The sequence below is a fragment of the Pan troglodytes genome, chromosome 18 (genome assembly GCF_028858775.2).
Source record: "Pan troglodytes isolate AG18354 chromosome 18, NHGRI_mPanTro3-v2.0_pri, whole genome shotgun sequence".
Taxonomy (NCBI): domain Eukaryota; kingdom Metazoa; phylum Chordata; class Mammalia; order Primates; family Hominidae; genus Pan; species Pan troglodytes.
This window is the reverse complement of record NC_072416.2, coordinates 83,203,488-83,214,525: the sequence shown is the minus strand read 5'-3', so window position 1 is coordinate 83,214,525 and position 11,038 is coordinate 83,203,488. Positions and strand designations below refer to the sequence as shown.

General features: G+C 48.7%; 1 protein-coding gene across 8 annotated transcripts in view; it reads right to left on the bottom strand.

Annotated features, from left to right (window-relative positions):
* KIAA0513 overlaps positions 1 to 11,038 on the bottom strand; it is a 66,313-nt gene that overhangs the window by 49,946 nt on the left and 5,329 nt on the right. The gene's annotated exons all lie outside the window — the stretch shown is intronic.

Sequence of the window (11,038 nt, the reverse complement as noted above, 5' to 3'; positions counted from 1 at the left end):
TGCCAGTCTACAAGCAAGAAGGTTCAAGTAAGGCATTTCTCTTTTTTTTTTCTTGAGACTGAGTTTTGCTCTTGTTGCCCAGGCTGGAGTGCACTGGCGCGATCTCCACTCACCACAACCTCCGCTTCCCAGGTTCAAGATTCTCCTGCCTTAGCTTCCTGAGCAGCTGGGATTACAGGCATGCGCCACCTCGCCTGGCTAATTTTGTATTTTTAGTAGAGACGGGGTTTCTCCATGTTGGTCAGGCTGGTCTCGAACTCCCGACCTCAGGTGATCCGCCTGCTTCAGCCTCCCAAAGTGCTGGGATTACAGGCGTGGGCCACCGCGCCCGGACTCAAGTAAGGCATTTCAATCCATTAAACATCATTTCCTGGCCAGGCATGGTAGCTCACACCTGTAATCCCAGCACTTTGGGAGGCTGAGGTGGGTGGATCACTTGAGGTCAGGAGTTCAAGACCAACCTGGCTAACATGGTGAAATCTCATCCCTGCTAAAAATACGAAAAATTAGTCAGGTGTGGTGGCGCACGCCTGTAGTCCCAGCTACTCAAGAGGCTGTGGCATGAGAATTGCTTGAACCCAGGAGGCAGAGGTTGCAGTGAGCTTAGATGGCACCACTGCACTCCAGCCTGGGTGATGGAGCGAGACTCTGTCTCAAAACAAAAAACAAAAAACAAAAAAAACCAAGAAGCAATAGGCTCCAAATACTGTCATCTCATGCCCTGTTTGAGAAGGACGCCTCATCAGTGTGCACCACAGATGGAGGCTGGAGGTTGTTTCAGTGCGCAGGTATGTGTGGTGTGTACCCGGGTAAGAGAACTTGCTTTCCAGGTTCGTGCTTTCAGTTGTAGCTGGGGGCAGTAAATTGAATTGTTTTAGTAGGTTCTCACAAGGAATAACTACACAGCTGTTTTTTCAAGTGCTACTGTACCTATCAAAATTACTATTTAAAAAGTATTTTTATACACTGCTAGTCAAAAATTGTATTTCGGTTTGTGCCTGTTATGACATATTAGCAAACGTAAAGAATTATCTTTCCTACTACTTGTTTATAAAGCTCGTAGTTGTTAAAAATAAAGATGTTTATTCCACGCATTATAGAAGTTATGTACCATCACAGTTTTCTAAAAATTGTGTCCTTAAAAACTTATATTTGAATAAAAGGATGGCAATTTCAGACATCTCAAAAGTCTCTGCTCCTCTCTCTCCGGGAATCTCAGAAGCCTGCCTGCCTCTGAGTGCCACGGCGAGGCCTAGCACAAATGCCCTGCAGAAAGGCCAAGCCGACTGCTGCCTGCTGCTGCCTCTGTGCATGGCACTGCTGAGAGGGAGCCATGCTGGTCTGGACTGTTCTTTTCCACAATGCCCAGCATTACCATTATTTACTACTTTTTGATAATGATATAATAACTACAACTCACCTTTATTGTATATTCCCTACACACTAGGCATTAATTATCTGATTTCATTCTCCAGTAACATATGAGCTAAAACTATTATCCCCACTTTATGGAGGAAGAAACTTTAAGGCTTAAAAGGGTTAAACAGTTGCCTAAGGCTACAGAGCAAAGATGGAAGTGTCTAGATAAACCCAAGCAGAGGGGGAGTCCACAGCCTTACAATATTGCGGGTATGGACAAGGACCCTGCCCCCTATTTCCTCATTTGGGGGATGAATAAGGACCCTTTACATAGCTGCAGTACACCGGGGTGGATTAATACTCCCTCTACCAACAGCCATGGGAAAAGACTCAACCTATAGGTCTCCTCATTTGGAAGACACACAGGCCGCACGTGATTAGCAATTTGATATCCCATCCAAAGCATCTGAACTTCTCTATTTCCCACTTTAGTAGAGACTGACAAACAAGGAGGGCTTAGCACTTTTCACCCATAAATGCTGGGCTTTCGCAAAAGTTACTCGCTGCCAAAAGAAAAGAGTTGAATGTTATTACAATAATTATAAGAGAATAAAGGATGTTTGCAAACAAGTGGGAACAAAACAGCTATGCACTAATTAATTCTAGACTTCGTGTTACTCAAATAAAACCCCAAGATGTCAGGGTTACATGAGACTTCAGGCTTCTGGCAAATGGGTAGAGGCTTGGCAGACAGACAAGGAAGGGACAGGAGTGGGCAGCGTAGGGGCAAACGCTCGGATTCCCGGGAATCGTTTCAAGAACGGGACACTGAAGCCCAGAGAGTGAAGTGACAAGGTGAAGCTGTATCCCCAAAGTCAGGCGGTGGTTTCCTCAGATGGGTCCAAAACTCCCATTTTCCACCCACCGTGTCACCAGCTGGGTAACACGGAGAAACAGGGGAACCCAGGGTCCCTCCTTCCCCGGGTGGCTTGTCACCTCTCTGCTCAGTGCCAAGTCCGGTAATTTCACCACCGGAGGCTGAAGAGGACAGCTGCTGTCTCTGCCACTTCTCCTTTCCTTACGGATGGAGGCAGCGCCCGAGTAGCGAGACAAAAGGTGTTACTTTGTCCAGTTCAAGCCATTCACTTGGCAACCATCTTGAAGCCCCTACCAAGCACTGGAACTGTGATAAATCCTACGAAACAAAGATGAATAGGACATGACCCTTCCTTTCCCAAGCACAATCCAGAGAGACGCATACAGAGAAGATGACAGCCACGTGCCATATGCTCTGACTCCAGGAGGCAGATGCCAGTAGGAGCCCAGGAGCAGAACTCCACTCTCCCTGGGGCGGTTTTCAAGGGCTGCGTTCTTTGGGTGAAATCTGGTAGAAGCCTGAGCCTGCCAGTCATACAACGGAAGATATTCTGGACAGAGGAAACAGTTGGCGCGAAGTGACAGGCGTGAGGTGGTTTGCTATCCCCCACATGGCTAATTCAGACTGATTCCGACCTAGTTGGAGAGTTGGGAAGGATTAAAAAAATACTGCCTAGTCTAGCACAACTTCAGTTTCTATTTGGAAGTATTCCCCAAAACCCTAAAACTGAAACATATATAATCAACCACTTTTCTACCCATAATAAAACAGGAGCTGAATTCTTATTTAGTGGACCTTAATATATAACAAGAATTAAAATACATCTCATTCTGCACTCTAGTCCTGCTTTGCAATATGCAAATGCATTTTTGAGGAGCCTGGAAATGGTGGAGTTGGCAGATGTTTACTTGCATGTGAGTGAAAAGAAAGAGGTTTCTGCGGCTGTTTTGCTTCAAGCGTATCTAAATAGGTTCCAAGGACTGCTTTAAGTGTATTGATCCACAGTTCTCAAGGCACACGCTTCTCTAGATAGCTTCTCTGCAAAATTCTCATCTGTGGTTTACAAGTGGAGCCAATTTTCTTTCATCTCAAAACGCTTTGGCTGCAGGCGGCTCCCATTTAGTCTGTGCTTTTAGGAAAAGCAATGATAGGTTGGGGAGGGTTTAACCTGAACAGAGAGAAGGGAATGAAAAGATGGGGCCTGCGTGGAACCTCTCAAGTTTCCTGAAACTAAAAACTTTCCCAACGTTACCAGAGGTAATTCCGAGACAGCAACAAACGTGTACCTGCGATGATGGACAGTGGGGTTTCTTTTTTTTGAGGCAGATTCTCATCCTGTCACCCAGGCTGGACGGCTGTGGTGCGATCTCAGCTCACTGCAACCTCCACCTCCCAGGTTCAAGCGATCCTCCTACCTCAGCCTCCCGAGTAGTTGGGATTACAGGCGTGAGCCACCACGCCCAGCCAACAGTGGGGTTTCTTGACAATGACATTGTTAACATTTGGGCTGGGTCATTCCTTGTGGTGGGGGCTGTCCTTGCACTATAAGATGCTTGGGGCACTCCTGGCCTCCACTCACTAGATGCCAGAAGCACCCCCGAGTTGTCACAACTGAAAATGTCTCCAGCTGAAAATTCCTGATCTATATTAACTCCAAGCAACAGCTTCAAAGAATCTCAATCTCTGCACTTGCTTCCTGTTGAAAACCCTTCTCTGGCCAGGCACGGTGGCTCACGCCTGTAATCCCAGCACTTTGGGAGGCTGAGGCGGGCGGATCACCTGAGGTCAGGAGTTCGAGACTAGCCTGGCCAACATGGTGAAACCCTGTCTCTACTACAAATACAAAATTAGCCAGGCGTGGTGGCACATGCTTGTAATCCCACCTACTCAGGAGGCCGAGGCAGGAGAATTGCTTGAACCTGGGAGGCGGAGGGTGTAGGGAGCCAAGATGGCGCCACTGCACTCCAGCCTGGGTGACAGAGTGAGAGCCACCTCAAAAGAAAAGAAAAGAAAAGAAAACCTTTCTTTCTTTGGTATCAGCATCATCCGGAAAAACCCAACCCAATAAAGAGTAATCATGCCAGCAGTGGTGGCTCACACCTGTAATCCCAATACTTTGGCAGGCTGAGGCAGGGGGATCACTTGAGGTCAGGAGTTCAAGACCAGCCTGGCCAACGTGGCGAAACCCCATTGCTACAAAAAATACAAAAATTAGCCAGGCATGGTGGCGTATGTCTGTAGTCCCAGTTACTCAGGAGTATTCCCAAGTCTGTAGTCCCAGTTACTCAGGAGGCTGAGGTGGGAGTATCACTTGAGCCCAGGAATTCAAGACCAGTATGGGCAACACAGCGAAACCCCATATCTACAAAAAATAAATAAAAGTAGCTGGGTGTGGTGGCACATGCCTATGGTCCCAGTTACTCAGGAGGTTGACGCAGGAGGATCACTTCATCCCAGGAGGTTGAGGCTGCAGGGAGCCCTGATCGTGCAAGTGCACTCCGGCCTGGGCAACAGAGTGAGACCCTATCTCAAAAAAATTAAAAAGAGTAATCATACAGACCTTTGATGATACATAAGTCCCTACATAAAACAGTGTTTTGGGTTACAAGGAACCTTGTGACATTAAATGGGCCTGGTTAAAATAGGATCCCAATGGCACTGACTACTCCGTGACCTCTATAGCAGCAGGAGAATTGAGGGTTTGTGTTTGGCCTCCGTCCATTCAATCACTCAACAAGTATTATTGAGCATCTACAGTGCACCAGGCATTGCTCCGGGTGAAAGAGACAAAAGCCTGGCCCTCAGGGAGCTTATGTCCTAGTCAGAGAGCAAAAAAAGCAAACAAAAATACTATAGCCATCATCTGTGCTATGAATAAAATACGTCACTAACAGGTCAGAGCTGTGCTACCCACTGTGGTAGCTGCTGGCCACATGCGGCCCTTGAGCCCATGAATGTGGCTCGTTCAAGCTGTGACCTGCTGACCACACCAGACTTCAGACTTTGGACAGAAAAGAGAATGTAGCTACCTCATTAGTAATTTTTATATAGATTACATGTAGAAATAATAATATTTTGGATACATTGGGTTAAATAGAATCTAACAGCAAAGATATTCTTTTTTTTTTTTTTTTGAGGCTGAGTCTGGCTCTGTCGCCCAGGCTGGAGTGCAGTGGCACAATCATGGCTCACTGCAACCTCCGCCTCCCAGGTTCAAGTGATTCTCCTGCCTCAGCCTCCCGTGTAGCTGGGATTACAGGTGCCCACCACCACGCCCAGCTATCTTTTTGTCTTTTTAGTAGAGATAGAGTTTCACTGTGTTGGTCAGACCGGTCTGGAACTCCTGACCTCAAGTGATCCACCCACCTCAGCCTCCCAAACTTCTGGGATTACAGGCATGAGCCACTGCACCTGGCCAATTAAAAAATAAATTATACTGCTAGATACCCTTACTTGTTTAATGTGGCTGCTAGATTTAAAATCATACACGTGGTGCGACTTGCATTTCTGCTGGATTGTGATGGGTTAGGGAAGGCGGCTGGCAGCAAGGAGCACCTTCAGCCTGAGAAAGCGGGGAGGTCACTATGATCCGGAGGCCGTGGGGCCCAGCCCAGGGAAGAGGCAAAGTCAATGCTCTTCAAGGGCAGGGACCTGGGCCATTCTATCTACGGCGACACAGTGTGGCCCAGTGGGGTGCACAGAGGTGGCGTGGAAGGAGCTGAGGGTGGGAGGGCTAGAGGGACCAGCCCATGGAAGCAGGGACTTGCAGGCCAAGTTACAGACTTGGGAATACATCCCAGGAGCAACTAGAGGGTTTACACCTAGGGAATGCCATGACCTGAATTCGATTTTGGAAAGATGCTGCACTCTGGCCACTGTGTGGAGAGTGGACTGGCATGCTAGCAAGAACAGATGCAGGACCACAGGTAGGACGTGCAGCCTCACGGGGCCCCTCTGCTCTTGGCCACTCCAGCTCACTTGGGAGGGTTCCCTGGAGGAGGGAGAGAGGACGTGAGAGATGCTACTTCTTTCCCACAGCATAGATGACTTTGTTAATTCTACTTCCATTAAATTTCTGATTATGTAGAATACCGCTTCCTTCCACAAGAGCAGACTCATAAAGTGTTTTTTATTATCCAAATTGGGCCTTGGGATTCTAGGAGTGATGTTGTTCTGCATAATGAAGTTCAACATAATCTGCCTCTCACTGAATAGAGTGCGGATTAGACTAGTTTTACTTTGTTAACGGGTTTTCTATTTCCTTCTAACCACTGCAAATTAAGTTTTTAAAAAATTACGGGAGGCAGTCTTAGGTTTGACACTGACATATGGACACTGTTTTCGTCTCATCTCATTCTTTTATTGCATTCTCGATACTTACTATTCACTCAGAATGTGGTTCTCTTCCCTCATGAGGCTTCCACCCCTCCTTTCAGGGTCCCATTTTGTATCCTAGCGTCCTAGGTTCACCCGATATCCCCTGACTCAAGGAAGTCAGCGTCACAGCAGCCATCCACACGCACTGACTCTGGCATTTTCCATTTGTTCCACTGTTCCCAGATTCTCATTTTCCCCTAGCTCATTGGTCACTTTTGCCTCTGAGTCATCTGCTTGTGAGTCACGCCTGGCTGTCATGTAAAGGCCAGGAAAATGTCTCCAAACATACCTGGCAGAGAAAAGGACGTCACTGAAGAAGATGGTCTGCCAGGCGCATGCTTTCCTACATGGACTTAGTCATGAAGAGAAAAAAATAATCCCCTCCTCTCTCCTTTCCTTCTTCTAATTTACCATCCCCATCAGCCTTGGCTAGAAATTATTCCTACAGTGCTATGGGTCCTGGCCATGCATTTCTGATATTTAGAGGCAGGAGAAAGTTTCTGGAATAAGGCCAGAAACCCTGCAAGAATGAAAGCAGGATTTTCTCAAGTCAGGTTCTTCCTCTATTGAGCAAGGTGGGCCTCAGACACACGCTGCCGCTGCATGGCTTTCCTTCGGGGAGCTATGAAGATCCCGTGTTACATGGAGACCACCAAACTGTGTGTGAAATAAGGAAAGGCGGGAGCTGTCCCCGGGCAGGGGGTGCTGGGCTGGTGTGACCACATGCAATGTCGTCCCCTGGACTGGATCCTGGAACAGAAAGGACAGTACGGGAACACTGTGACAGTCAAGTAAGGTCTGTGGCGTAACACGTAAGCACACCTAGTAGGGCTACTGCCTGCTCGTCCACCCCACAATCAAAGGCTCCATCTGCAAGAGGGCAGATGGAGACGAGTGCAGAGGGCCAGAAGGCACCAGCACTCTTTCCCAGTACTAGACAATCACTAAAAACATCTACACTAAAAAGGAACAAAGGATGGACATGTGCTACAATAGCAATGAACTAAAAATGAATCTAGTTACAAGGCCACATACTGGACAATTCCAGGTTTACGAAATGTCCAGAGCAGGCGAATCCACAGAGTCAGAAACTGGATTAGTGGTTGTCAGAGGCCAGTTTGGGAGGCAGGGGCAGAGACTGCAAATGGGAAAGGGGTTTCGTTGATGGAGTGATGGAAACATTCTGAAATTAGATTATGATAAAGGTTGCATCACTCAGTAAAGTTACTAAGAATCACTGAATTGTGCAATTGAAATGGAAAAATGTTATGATATCTAAAACATACTCAATAAGTTGTTAAAGAAACAAACAAAGAAGGAGGAAAGAAGGCTGTTTAAACACTCTAAGCAGGCCAGGTGTGGTGGTTCATGCCTGTAATCCCAGCATTTTGGGAGGCCAAGGCGGTAGGATTGCTTGAGCCCAGAAGTGCAAGACCAGCTCAGGCAACATAGTAAGAACCCATTCCTTTTTTTTTTTTTTTTTTTTTTTTTGAGACGGAGTCTCGCTCTGTTGCCCAGGCTGGAGTGCAGTGGCACGATCTCGGCTCACTGCAAGCTCTGCCTCCCAGGTTCATGCCATTCTCCTGCCTAGCCTCCCAAGTAGCTGGACTACGGACACCCGCCACCAAGCCTGGCTAATTTTTTTGTATTCTTTTAGTAGAGACGGGGTTTCACCGTGTTAGCCAGGATGGTCTCGATCTCCTGACCTCATGATCTGCCCGCCTCAGCCTCCCAAAGTGCTGGCATTACAGGCATGAGCCACTGCGCCCAGCCAAGATCCCATTTCTACTAGAAATAAAAAATAAAAATAAATTAGTGGGGCATGGTGGCACATGCCTGTAGTCCCAGCTACTTGGCAGGCTGAGGTGGGAGGATCACTGGAGCCCGGGAGGTCAAGGCTGCAGTGAGCGGTGATTGCACCACTGCACTCCAGCCTGGACGACTGAGCAAGATCTCATCTCTAAAAACAAACAAACAAACAAAAAACAAAACAAACAGCGTAAGCAAAGTGAGAGAGATTCTGATGCTAAAAGACTTGAGGTTAAAGCCTTCCTTTTACAGCCTGGGAGAGGAGGGTCCCCACGGAGCCAGGTGGAGACCAGGGCTTCCTAAACCACCAGCTGCCTGTGCTACCAGCGTTTCTTCGTCACCTGCTCCATGCTGAGCACTGGGCTAGGCCTGGGGAACCGAAGAACGAGCAGGACAACACAGAACTTGCAGAGCCGCTTCTGACCTGCTCAGAGAGGAACGGGCAGCGAAGGGGGCAAAAGACAGGTGCCTGCCACGGGATGGGGGACAGACCCAGCACCACCATGGCCATGCTCGGAGAACTGGGGGCTCTGGGAAGATGTCCTGGTGCCTGGGATTTTGACAGCCAGGTGGAAATCAGAGGGCTGAGAGGAAGCAGGGTACCTGACGGCTCGGCCTGGGGAAGGGGGCAGAGGTAGGTGCACAGGTGTGGGGTGGGGCTTAGGGGCCCAGCGCCCTGCAGAGCACTTGTCTCCGGTGACAGGGGGTCTCAAAGGTGACCTGCACTTTGTCGGGAGAGGCAGCACAGGGGAGAGGCAAAGAACCCAGGTCCAGAGATGGGCTGCCCTGACCCATGTGCTGGTGCTGCCCCTACACACTGTGTGATGGAGCCATGTTACTCTGCCTCTCTATGCCTCAGTTTTCTCATCTGTGAAATGGGGATGGTAACTTTGGCTACGTTATACTGTTTTTGTGAGGGCTAAAGTGACAGCCCCATAAGGCACTGGGCACACAGCTGGGCGTGGACAGAGGAAACCCTATAAATATGAGCCATAATAACAACCACACTATTTTTATACCTCAGCCACATAAGATAAACTGCCCCCATTGCCTTCCTTCCGGTGAGTCCTCTGTACTTGCCCTGGACAGGGCAAACCCTACCGAGTGAAGTCTAAGGCACAAGACTACGAAAACCACCCCATAAATAAAAGCCCTTTCCCCACACTCTTGCCCCACATTTACCTCTACAGACTCATTTCTGCTAAGCACCTTCCTTCCCCAGATAAACTCCTTGGCAGGAGTACAGTCATCAGCTTTTTTGTTGTTGTCGTTGTTTTTTTAAATGGAGCTTCCCTCTTGTCGCCCAGACTGGAGTTCAATGGTGTGATCTCAGCTCATTGCAGCCTCCACCCCCCAGGTTCAAGCAATTCTCCTGCCTCAGCCTCCTTAGTAGTTGGGCTTAGAGGCACCCACAACCATGCCTGGCTAATTTTTGTATTTTTAGTAAGAGAGAGGTTTTCACCATGTTGGCCAGGCTGGTCTCGAACTCCTGACCTCCAGTGATCCACCTGCCTCCGCCTCCCAAAGTGCTGGGATTACAGGCATCAGCCACCATGCCTGGCCTCATCAGCTCTTAACATGGGAAACAAGTCATCTGTCCCAACAGATGTGCTGTGGCGAGGTTGGAGGAAGGAAGGATTGAGGGGAGGGATGGCGAGCATGGCCCACGGGGTGAGGGGGATGATGGTAATTGGGGACATTAAAAGGACACTGGATCTCTGGAAGGAGACACAAGAAATAGGCAGTAATGCCACTGGGGAGGGTAACTGGGAAGTGGGGGGTGGGGCAGGGAGAGACAAACTACGACATCTTTCTGTATCATTTGAATTTGGTACCATCTGCACATATTACTTAGTCAAAAATAAATAAAGACGGGCATATTGAGTATCTGGGTGACAGAATCAGGAATTGAGGCATCTCCAGGTGCCAGTGCCAGTCACCAGATAAGTCAGCTGGCAACGGTCCTGCTCTACCCTCCCCCATCCCTGCCCCCACCCCCAGCCCAAAGGGAGAAAAGTTGCTCTGTGAACTCCCTGAGGGCTCATCCTTGGTCAGATATGAGATGCAGAAGTCCAGAGCTCTGGAGGCCTTGGTGAACAGCCCTTCCGAATTACACACGGGAGGAGGCTTCTACATACGCCACTGCCTCTGGGCAGCATTGCCTAAGTGGCAGGGCATCGTATTCAGCCGCGCCATTTATTTCACTGCTGGACGCCGATGAGCTGTTCCTCCACTACAAGGACCAGTGCAGCAAAACGCAAAAGAAGGGAATCATCTCTCTGGGCCCCTGCAGAGTGCATCATAGAAACCCTGCATCCTGACCTGAAGCAGCTGTGGCATCCCTGCTGCTGTGGCGTCCCTGCTGGGAGGGGTAAAGAAGTTGTGGGCTCTGCAATTAGCAATGAGGAGATTCACTGTCAGGAGCCGCATGGCCTTGGGCAGGTCGCTGGATTGCTCGACCTCTTCACGGTGAAGCACAATGGTCAGTACTTGTCTCGCAAATCATAAGGATCATGAATGCTTCTCGTAAAAACGTCCACATCCCTGTCATTATCCCTAAAAATAACTGAGCACCTCCTGCCAATCCCTTTAAAACATCACTGCATCTTGATGCTG